Source organism: Cetorhinus maximus, chromosome 4 (assembly GCF_964194155.1).
Source record: "Cetorhinus maximus chromosome 4, sCetMax3.hap1.1, whole genome shotgun sequence".
In the NCBI taxonomy this organism is placed as follows: domain Eukaryota; kingdom Metazoa; phylum Chordata; class Chondrichthyes; order Lamniformes; family Cetorhinidae; genus Cetorhinus; species Cetorhinus maximus.
This window is the reverse complement of record NC_135882.1, coordinates 50,402,782-50,415,169: the sequence shown is the minus strand read 5'-3', so window position 1 is coordinate 50,415,169 and position 12,388 is coordinate 50,402,782. Positions and strand designations below refer to the sequence as shown.

The following is a 12,388-nucleotide window of genomic DNA, read 5'->3' as shown; positions in this document are numbered from 1 at the left end:
TCCCCTAAGTGTGGTACAGAGCACAGCCGGAATGTTGTCCTTATGTAGAGTGTACTTGTGGTAAAAAGACTGTCACTGCCTTTGGCACGAGGATAATTTCTTGACTATAAAAATTAAACTAAGTTAAAACCTACTTTTCTGTGTTTTTAAAAATTCAGAAATTCTAAGGTAAATTCATTTTAATCTGTGATCTCTGCATCACAGGGCTATTATCTTAAAGTAAAATTGTCATATTTTTATTTACATAGTGTCAAATACAACATTTTGTAATTTGGAGGTGATCTGAAAAGTGTTTTTCCACCTCCCCAAATACGCCATGAAGAATCTGTCCATTTTATAAATCGAAAGACATCCTTTGTTACCTCTCAATTTTTTAAATCTATTTTTATTCTGAAAGAAAATAGCCAGTTTGCAAACGTTTTAATACAGTGACACCTTTTAAATAGTCCTGCAATTCAACGTAAACAAGACAAACACAAAAGATTTTATAGAAGCAGCATGTGATACACCTAACAGGAATTCTAAAATTTGATCCTGCCTTAAAAACTATTTGCAGCAGCACATGGATAATTGAATCTCTATATAGTATGATCTGACTCACTGATTTTCTTTTTTAAATTTGTGCCTTCCTTTCCTAAATTCTCTATAGCACCAGCCACCCCTCCTTCATTGCTTAGTACCATACCAGATGATACTGGCATTGGAGCAGAGGGAAGCACTCAATAAAGTTGCCAACTTATTTCATGTGTATTTTCCTGGGTTATTCGGTTAAATTTAAATATGGCACTGTTAATGGCAAGAGTTAGATAGTAGATTTAACTGTGCATCTAATAAGATACCCAGTGTTTTTTAAATATTTTTTGCTTGTGGGAAATGTTGACTGCTTAATGTATTTTTTGAAATAACATATTTTCATGGAGTCAAACTTGTACTACTTTTGTAATTATAAAGAATTCACATAACTAAGGTACAACATATTATGGAATGGTTATTGTTCAGCAGGAGGGCATTTGGCCAGTCATGACCAGGCCAGTTCACTTCAAGAGCAATTATGCTAGTCCTACTCTTTGCCTGTTCCTCATAGCCCTTCAGGTCTTTTTCCTTCATGTGCTTATCCAATTTCTGGCTTTCAAACAAGATTTTGAATATTTCTATCATACTTCATCTCAAACCTTCTCTTCTCTAAGGGGAACAACCCCAGCTTTTCCAACCTATCCACATAACTGAAGCCCCTCATCCTTGGAAACATATTCGTAAGTCTTTTCTGCATCCTTTCTAATGCCTTTACATCTTGTCCTAAAGTGTGGTGCCCAGAACTGGATGCAGTACTCCAGTTGAAGTCGAACCAGTGGTTTATAAAGGTTCAACATAACTTCCTTGTTTTTGTACTCTAACACCTCAATTTATAAAATCCAGGATTCTGTGTGCCTTATTAACCACTACCACTTTCAACAATTTGTGCACATATACCTCCAGGCCTCCCTTTTCCTGCACTCTCTTTAAAATTGTGCCCTTTATTTTGCCTCGTCGTCCTTCCTATCAAATATATCACTTTGGACTTATCTGCATTAAATTATATCTGCCATGTGTCCAACCATTCCACCAGTCTGTCTATGTCCTCTTGGAGCCAATCATCGCCCTCCTTACAGTTGTCTATCATCTGCAAAATTTGAAATTCTACCCTTTACACCCACGTCTAATATCTGTTAAGAGAAGCAGTGGTCCTCATACACTTCCTGGGGAACACCACTTTATCCCTTCTTCCATTGTGTAAAACAACTGTTCACCACTATTCTGTTTCCTGTCACACATCCATGCTGCTGCTTTCCTTTTTATTCTACAGGCTTCAACTTTGCTGGCAAACTTATAATGTGGCACTTCATCAAATGCCTTTGATACCACATCAAACGCATTACCCTCATTGGCCATCTCATACCTGATTAAAACTCAAGGACAAATTGTGGTTAACTAATTTAACTAATCTGTGCTGGCTTTCATTAATTAATCCACACTTGTCCCAGAGACTGTTCATTCTATCCCGCATTTTTGTTTTCCACTACCAAGGTTAAATTGACAGGCCTGGATTTATCCTAACACCCTTTTTTTGAACAAGCGTGTAACATTTGCATTTCTCCAGTACTCTAGAACTACCCCTGTGTTCAAGGAGGATTGGAAGGTTATGTGCCTTCACAGTTTCCTCTCTTTCTTCCTTTAGTATCTCCGGGTGTACTTTAAGTACAGCCAGCCTTTTGAATACCTCCTTTTCAATAACTTTTAGTCCATCCAGTATCTCGATGACGTCCTCTTTCACTACAACTTGGGCAACGCCTTTTTCCTCGGTGAGCCTGATGCAGAGTACTCATTTAGTACCTTAGCCATGCCCCCTGCCTCCATGTGTAGATCTCCTTTTTATTCCCAAATTGACCACTTTTCCTTATTACATTTTTACTATATATGTGTCTATAGAAGACTTTCAGATTTCCTTTTATGTTAGCTGCCAGGCTCTTCTTGTACTCTCTCTTTGTTTCTCCTATTCCCTTTTTTCAGCTCCTCCCTGAACTTTCTATATTTAGCCTGGTTGTCACTTTTTAATCAACCTATCAACTCTCTTCAGGGAGTGGCAGAATAGGCTAGAGAACTTTAAATGGCCAAAAATCTTTCTACGTTGTGTTGTGTCCCTGGTGGAATATTGCTGGCATGCTGTGTGGATATTGGTATTAAAGTCCCAATCATTACCAGTTTTAACTCTAGAAAAGCAAAATATAGCAGATGCTGGAAATAAGAAATAACAAAAATGCTATATTAATACTCATCAAATCAGACAGCATCTATGGAGAGAGAAACAATTAACATTTTAGATCAATAACCTTTCATCTGAGCTGGAAGAAGTTAGAGATGTGGTGATGTTAAAGCTACAGTCATTACAAGTAAATGTGCTGTAGATTATCTAAATAGGTGGATATTCAAAATGATTGTAATTTCTGTTGATTTGCCTTCTTGTGAGTCATCGAGGTATGGCACGACAGGTGCTAGCGGTCCTCTAGTATCTCACTGAAGTGGTCCTCCTTCATGTGTGAGCTTGTTCAATAGGGCATATCTGACTTTAATATGTATTTTTCTCCATTACTCCAGCCCCTTAGGGAGAAAATAGAGTCTTCCTGATGGTGGAATCCCCCCCCCCCACCAAGCACTGCCCCTGCTAATACCTTGACAAAGTGGCCTTTATATGAGTCTTGATGTAGCTACTGATTAATAGAAGAGACACATTTAATGCACACTCAGGCCAAACTGATTTTAAGGAATAAGTCATAGACTGAACTCTGGTGCAAAGTTTCTACTGACAGTACAGTCTGACTGTCTTTTAATTCTCTCAAGACTGTAACAGTAATGATTCAAATTTTTAAAGGTATTTTGAGATGCGTTCATAATTCTGGTATCTCACTTGTAATTTGCAAATGTCAATACTGCACTTGTAAAAATAAGGCTCTTCCTGTTGTTCCCTGGCCTCTGACTGACTGTGGGTTATGTGTAGGAGCAATTAGCCTCTTTATGCCCTTGGAAATGTGTAGCAATAAGACATTGTGGTAAAGTTGAACATAAAACTGCATGCTACCATATATTGTGCAATACATGCTATAATGCTCCTGTCCTTGTAAAAGAGTACCCTCTGACTTGCAATGTGTAATGCCATGGTGTTCTTCACTTTTTGCAATGTTACTTCTAAAGTATAAATGCCATGGGCAATAAATAACTTTCCTGCCAAGTCAGTGGTCAGTGTTGGCAAGTTGCATGTCATCGGCATTGCAGCTAAACTTAATCCTATTCTTGGCTCACATTTGCACCCATTCATGCACTTTCAAATAGGATCACTGAATAATAAGAATAGAAGCACTGCCTCTCATCTGTAACTATAGATTCACGAGACATTTTAGTGGTATAGTTGCCACCACTTAAAATGTTCATATTTCAACTGGGCATTACCTGTTAACCATTTGCATTGACATCAGCTACAAAGTTGCCTTTTATAACATCTTAAGCATTATGTATTTGGGGCAGAAACAGCTGTGTTTGCTCACTAATTCCTTTCATTCTACTTGGTGTTTCTGAAATTGAATAACTGCACTTCCTCAAGGCATTGTAGTTTTACCATTTGCCTGCATTCAAATGTTTAGATTCTGCTTTATAAATTAAACCTCCCTTGCAATACGATCATTAATTGTTAATAAATTGCCATGTTTTTGGGCTGGGTCCAGGTGATTAAATTACAAACAAGCATATACATAATTTTTTCTAAAGGCATTATTAAATTGTGAATAAAGTGATCTTGAAAATAAAAGCGCTTGTCAGGATTCTTTTTTCCTGTTTATATTGCAAATCAGTGCAAGTTACACAGGTAGATGTAAACTGATGGAAAGTAACCCAGATATTTATCAGGAGGTTCTCAGTCCAGGACAGTAGCACGGTCCCGAATCACATTGCCTTCTAGCTCCAGGATCGAGTCTGTCAGGTTATGCTGGCCCTTGTGTATAGCAGGGGAGTTGAATTCGCACAAATGTGCCTGCTATATATGGTGGGGACTGTACCGACGTTGTTCTGTTGAGGTGTGAAACTGCTGCTCATTCCACTGAAAATAGATCCCATGCCAGTATTTTAGTAAAGAGGGGAGCTCTCCCATTATTCTGGTTAACATTCTCCCCTCAACAACACTACTGAAACTGGACATCCATCTCACCTGATAAATTGCAAATTAGCTGCTGCAATTGTCTGTTTCTGCTCATCAGTATCCATGATAAATACTGAAAAGATGGGCATGAAATAAAAAAAAGTTATAAAGGAGGTGTAATTGATAAACTAATCATACTTGGAGAAGATAAATCTCCTGGTTTCAATGGATTGCATCCACTCATATTAAAATAATTTAGGGAAGAGGTAACAGGCATTCTCCATGTATATAACAATGAAGGGAAAAGTGCCAGAGGACTGATAGTCAGCTAATCTGATTCAATCTGACTCCTATTACTAAAAAGGGAGATAAACAAATCTAGAGAGCTATAGACCAATTAGCTGAACATCAGTGGTAGGAAAGATTGCATTAACAAAAATTCAGAAACTAAAAATGTAAGTAGTCCGCATGGGTTTCAAAATGGAAAATCATGAGTGAAGGTCCTTACTGAATTCTTGAAATAACCAAGCATAGGCAAGGGTAATGTAGTAAATATTATCTATTTGGATTTTCCAAAGATGTCTGATGAGATACTGCTCTGTAGTCAGGGGACAAATGGCAGAATGGGTAGCAAGCGGGTGACCAAAGAGAAAATCTGGGGTTAAGGGTAGCTAATCAAACAGGCAAAAAGTGGGAAGGAGTGTTACACAAAGATTGACATTCGGCCCACTGTTTACTATTTAGATAAGCAATTTGGACTCTGGAATTGGAAGTACGGTTTCTAAATTTGCAGACAACAACAAATCAGAAGATAAAGTTATGCAATGGAAGAATTTGACAAAATATAGGAAGGTATCAGTAAGTTTGTAAAATGAATGCGTAATTGGCAAATTAATTTCAATATAGATAAGTGTAAAGTGTTGCATTTGGGGGGGAAAACAAGGAGGCCAGATACAGCATGGATAATCTGAATGGGGTAGAGTAGTTAAGGGAAATAAGGGTAATATACAAAAATCGCTGAAAGTAGCAGCACAGTTTAATAAGGCCATAATAAAAGAAAACCAAGCATTGAGATTCATTTCTAGAGGGATAAAATTGACCATAAGAACATAAGACATAGGAGCAGAAGTAGGCCATTCAGCCCTTCGAGTCTGCTCCGCCATTCAGTGAGATCATAGCTGATCTGATCATCCTGAACTCCTTTCCTGCCTTTTCCCCAGAACCTTTGATTCCCTTACTGATTAAAACTCTGTCTATCTCAGCCTTGAATATACTTAACCACCCAGCCTCTACAGCCCTCTGCGGTAAAGAATTCCACAGATTCACTACCCTCTGAGAGAAGAAATGCCTCTTCATCTCTGTCTTAAATGGGTGACCCCTTACTCTGAGATTATGCCCTCTGATCCTAGACACTCCCACGAGGGGAAACAACCTCTCAGCATCTACCTTGTCAAGCCCCTAAGTTTCTTATATGTTTCAATAAGGCCGCGTCTCATTCTTCTAAACTCCAATACGTACAGACCCAACCTACTCAATCTCTCCTCATAAGAAAATCCCTCCATACCCAGAATCAACCTAGTGAACCATCTCTGGACTGCCTCCAATGCCAGTATATCTTTCCTTAGATAAGGGGACCAAAACTGATCACAGTATTCTAGGTGTGGTCTAACTAGTAATTATGTTACACTTGTATTGAACCTTGGTTAGCACACACTTGGAGTACTGTGCACAGTTCTAGTCTCCGTATTATAGAAAGGTTTTAGAGGCATTGGAGAAGATCCACAAAGACATTTACAAGGATAATATCAGAACTGAGAGAACGTAGCTACCCAGAAAGACTGAACAGGCTCTTTTCTCTAGAAATGTGAAGGCTGAGGGGTGACCGAATAGAGGTCTTTAAGGTAATGAAAGGGTTTAATAAGGTGGACTTGAAGAAAACCATCGCACTTGTGGGAAGTCCAAAACTAAAGATCATAATTATAAAGATGCGTAGCCATTAATAAACTGAATGGGGAATTCAGGAGAAACCGCTTTCCATATTATTATCACACTTTGGGTAAAATTGCTACTAAAAGGAATAGTTGAGGCAAATAAAATTGATGCATTTCAAAAGAAGCCAGATAAACACGCGAGGAAGAAAGGATTAGAAGCTTGATCAATAAGTGGGAACTTGAATAGTCAGCTTTTTTTTATTCATTCATGGGATGTGGGCTTCGCTGGCTAGGCCAGCATTTATTGCCCATCCCTAGTTGCCCTTGAGAAGGTGATGGTGAGCTGCCTTCCTGAACCGCTGTAGTCCATGTGGTGTAGGTACACCTGCAGCGCTGATCGGAAGGGAGTTCCAGGATTTTGACCCAGTGACAGTGAAGGAACGGTGAAATATTTCCAAGTCAGGATGGTGAGTGGCTTGGCGGGGAACTTCCAGGTGGCAGTGTTCCTATCTATCTGCTGCCCTTGTCCTTCTAGATGGTGGTTGCCGAGGGTTTGGAAGGTGCTGTCTAAAGAGCCTTGGTGAATTCCTGCAGTGCATCTTGTAGATGGTACACACTGCTGCTACTGTGCGTTGATGAAGTGAATGTGGATGTGGTGCCAGTCAAGTAGGCTGCTTTGTCCTGGATGGTGTCAAGCTTCTTGAGGGTTGTGGGAGCTGCACTCATCCAGGCAAGTGGGCAGTATTCCATCACACTCCTGACTTGTGCCTTGTAGATGGTGGACAGGCTTTGGGGAATCAGGAGGTGAGTTACTCGTTGCAGGATTCCTAGCCTCTGACCTGCTCTTGTAGCCACAGTGTTTATATGGCTGGCCCAGTTCAGTTTCTGGTCAATGGTAACCCCCAGAAAGTTGACAGCGGGGGATTCCGTGATGGTAATGTCATTGAACGTCAAGGGGCGATGGTTGGATTCTCTCTTGTTGAAGATGGTCATTACCTGACACTTGTGTGGCGTGAATGTTCCTTCCCACTTGTCAGCCCAAGCTTGGATATTGTCCAGGTCTTGCTGCATTTGGACATGGATTGCTTCAGTATCTGAGGCTTTGCTGAGCCATCTGAATTTAAATAAGTCCTCCCTGTTATAACCTGCCCTTAATTACAATGTGGGTGTGGCTGATTCTGTGTATTTTCGTTTGCCTTAAAACTCTGCTGATATTACCTGTAATACCTGAAGGGACGGTGTACACTATACAAATTAAATGAGCAGATATTTTAATGATTTGGAATGACAGACCCTAAAAATTGAGCACATAGTATAGCATTTTATTAATCCACCTGTTTATTGAGATTACTTCCATGTATGTCAGATACAAAAAGGAGAAAGAAAAGCATAATTTTTGCTTTTTCTTCCCCAATAGTTGAGTGAATAATTGTACTACATGCTGCAGCATTGAGCCAAACCAGAAAGATTCCATTTTCGATTTTTGGCCTGTGCAATATGTTGCCAGATTTCTATTCAAAGGTCACCTGTGCAGCACTTTACATCTTTTATGCAATAAAGCATCCATATAATTACTATGATGCTCTCAATTCCCAGGTGATCGAGACCACTTCTGTTGTAAGTAGTCTGATCAACTGATTTCATCCAGTGTTAGTTTTTGTTAAAATTACCTCTCAAGAATCCAAGAGTTTCTCAAGATATCAGAAGCAGACATTAAATTAAGATGGGAGAGCAACAATTTAGCCATTTACAATGCTGTATGCTTCTATTTCCACTCTTGCGGTATCCACGCTAAGAGATGAAACTTTCACCTCTCTTCATAGTTTTCAGACACAGTGCCCTATTTATTGGTTTCTCAAACTCCATCCTGTACAAATCCTAGGTTATGCAGAATAATTTGCAGCAGTACAGCTCAAGTTATAAATGAGATTGAGTCACTAATGTTGTTAATTGTGATGCTTAAGATATTTATTAAATTCTGTTATGATCCTAGACCAGACCCCCAAGTTTTTAGTAAGACTTGGTTAGGGTTTAAAGTAGACAAAGTTTGAGATTCAAGACACTTGCTCGGTGAATAAAGCCACAAGATTCCACAGGTTTTGAACAAACAAAAACTTCACTGTACAAGGTCAGAAAGATAAAACAATTTACAATATCTATCTTCTATTCTAACATTCAGGCTAAATCCATGTACATGTGAACGAACAGGCAAACTGTGGTCACACACATCACACTGCACACTGTGCGTAAGGAGCTATTATTAGAGTAGTGTTAGAGTTAACCCTTCACTAAATATCTCCTCCACCAAGTCTATATCTCAACATACTATATAAGGCTTGTCCAATCTTTTTGCATTGGTTGGGGTGGGGGTGGGGGGGGGGGGGGTGGGGGGTGGGGGGCTGGGGGCTGGGGGGGCGGGAGGGGGCCACATTTCCATTTTTTTCTCACTCGGGGCCGATGAGGAAATTTTGGAAAGGTACTTAAAGTTAAAACAAAAAGTTGGTATGAAGAAAAGAAATAACTTTAGAAATTAAGCAGTGCCAAAGCAATAAATTGATAATATTTAAATAAAAGTAATTAATGAAGATAACGGTTAGAGTGTGAGAGGGTCCGAGTGTGTGTTTCTGGCTCTGCCAGTCTCAGGGTGCTCACTCACTCATCCTCACCCACGGTGTGAGTGGGTGTGAATATCTATTTGTGTGAGGGGATGAGGGTGAGTGAGAATCCTGAGAGTGAGCCATACACATACACACACATTCTCTCTCTCTCTCTCTCTCTCTCTCTCTCTCACACACACACACACACTTTCATACACACTCAACTTACTCTCTCATACACATTCACATCTACACTCTCACACACACTTGCACTCTCTTTCACCTCTCACACACACTTGCACTCTCTTTCACCTCTCACACACACTTGCACTCTCTTTCACCTCTCACACACACTCGCACTCTCTTTCACCTCATACACACTCGCACTTTCTTTCACCTCATACACACTCGCACTCTCTTTTGCCTCTCCCACACATTCGCACTCATTCTCTGTCTCATACTCTCTCGCTCACACTCTTTCACTCTCGCTTACACTCTCTCTCACTCGCTCACTCCCACACACAGCAGTCAGCCTATTACCCCACCCCTCGACCCCGGGCTCCGCAGCGTCTCACTGTCAGGTCCTCGCAGTCTGTCGTTCCCCTGTAGCCCCGGCAGACTCTGTCACCCCATTCTTCCACCACCACGCCACTCCCCCGCCTGAAAACTTGTTTTACCCCAGCATGCTCACCGCCGCTTGTGCTTGTTGCTCCTCCAATCACAGCCTGTTTCTCTCCCACCTTTGCCGCTGATAGGCTGAGCCTATCAACAGTAAATACAGGAGAAGAACGGCCTGTGATTGGAGGAGCAGCCCCTTGCAGAATCTTCAACTTCACTTAGCTGTCTTACTGATATTTTGAACAGCGGCTCCGGGGACCACACAGAATGGCTTCGAGGGCCACAATGCAGACCACTGGTTGGACAAGCTTGTGCTATGCGCACATCCTCCTACCCCTCCCCACAAAGTCTCTGTTTTTAAAGGGATAATCTCCTTCGTGGTTTTACTGATCTCCCTGAATGTTTATGGAATTCATTTTGAGGTTGTTGAGGATCTGCTCGCTCTGAACTCATTCCCTGAGAGTTGTCATTTCTTGCTTCTTTTGTTATTGGTTTTGTAGTCGTAGGTTTCTCCTGACGATCAGGGTCTGCAGTCCATCATGCTAATGGCTTCTTGTTCATTGAAATCAAGGGACTCCTCTTTCTTTGGATGATGCCTATTTCCGTCTGGACAAATTATGATTTGGTTGTTGCAGCTTCTCCATCACCTTTCCGCTGCTGGTCCCGAATTCTCAGTCTCTTCCCTTTCAATGGTGGGAAGGTTGTGAACCCTTTGTCATCGGTTGAAGGTTTGGGCTTGACCTGCTCTATAACCTCCTTCCTTCTGATGGGCACGAACATGGTCTTGCACCGTGACATTTGGTATCAACATCTGAGGAAGGAAAGGAAATTGGGCACTTAGCCTGCGGCCCAAGACAAGCTCAGATGAGGCGAAATCGTTCAGCAACGGTGTAGAGCGAAAGCTGAACAGGGCTAACTCAAAAGCTTCATTTTTTTCTGAGGAGGTCTTTAATGCTTTAATGCCCCTCTCTGTCTCTCCGTTAACCTGAGGGCACTTTGGCAAACTTGTGACATGGACAAACCCATATGATGCTGCAAAGGATTGGAAACACTTGTTGGTGAACTGTGGCCCATTGTCAGAGACGGCGATATCTGGAATGCCATGTTTGGAAAATACCCTCTTCAGAGTGGTCATAACAGCTTCAGAGGTGAGGCCATGAGACTACTGCATCTCAATCCAGCAGGAATAATAATCCACAATGATGAAGAATACTTTCCCTTTGAATTCAAATAGGTCCATACCAAGGCATTCCCAGGGCATGGATGGGAAAGAGAAGGGTAGAAGTGGCTCTTTCTGCTCCTGTCTTGAATGGTGACGGTGATGCAGTTGGAGACCATGTCTTCATTAGAGCGTGAGATACCTGGCCACCATAGAGACTGTTGTACCCTGGCCCGATTACTTGGTAATACCAAGATGTCCTTGATGAATCTTCTGGAGGACTTCCAGACAGAGAGCTGGTGGGACCACCAATCACTCATCATAGACAGCCTATGATGCTGATGTGTCGTTGTTCAAAGTACTACCTCACGCAGGGTTACTGGGAATATACTGTGGTCATCCATCAAGGCAGCATGTGCAAATCTGCACACGTTCCTCATCTTGCATTTGAGCCTCTCAATTCTTGCAACTTCCATTCTGTTGCTGGCAAATATTGAGTGGCTAAAGTTATGAAGGTCTTGACTTCCTCAATAAAAGTTTTATCCTCTTGTTCATTGATGTCATCAACTTTTAAGGATTAGGTTCAGACCTATACAGGCTTTCCTGCTCAACAAAGAGCATTCCTGATTCTGAATGACATATAGTGTCTCGGAGATTTTTCTGTCTTTGTACTCTAATGTTGCATCAAACTGACCTTTGACATTTAGCTTGATTCCTCCTGCAGCTTGGAGTTGAATTGATGAAGGTTGCAGAGTAATTTTTTGCAGTCACTGAACTCTATCAGATAAAACTGAGACTCCAGCTCCTGTAGCCAATTTAAATTCTGTATGATGCCCATTGACTTCAATGTTAGTGCTCCACTATTGGCTTTTGTTCTCTTTGATTTCCCCCGAGAAAGGTGATATTCCTAGTTGTCTGGCTCCTATATTTCTCGTATAGATCTTCCTTTAAAAGATTTTTCTTTTTGCTTTGCAAATACAGGCTTTTTGAATGATATACTGTTTTAAAATGACAAACCTTGTGACACCCATCGCACTGTGCGATTTGGGCGGGACATTCTTCATGCCTGTGGACCTTCTTCCCAACATAGTGGGGACATCGGAAAATGGCATTTGCCACCCTTTCAGTGTGTTTCCCTGGTTGCTGCTGCGATGTACTTTCAGTTTTGCACCCAACAAACTGAATGGCTTTATCAGGCTGCTTCTGTGTTATTTCTCTCTCACTCCTTACAAAGAGTTGATTTTGCCTTCACTCTTCGGCCTGCCTAGCCAGTTGTACAGCCTTACTAGTGTCAGATCTTCCCAAAATTATAGAAAGTCTGACAGGGTTTCTTCCAAAACACTGACCACTATCCTGTCTCTAATTACGTCATCTTTTAATGTTCTGTACTCATAATTGTCAGCCAAACAGTGGAGATCAT

At 41.1% G+C, this 12,388-nt stretch overlaps 1 protein-coding gene across 5 annotated transcripts in view; it reads left to right on the top strand.

Moving 5' to 3' along the window:
• The window catches only part of deptor (DEP domain containing MTOR-interacting protein), a 92,906-nt gene that overhangs the window by 1,310 nt on the left and 79,208 nt on the right, over nucleotides 1-12,388 (top strand). The gene's annotated exons all lie outside the window — the stretch shown is intronic.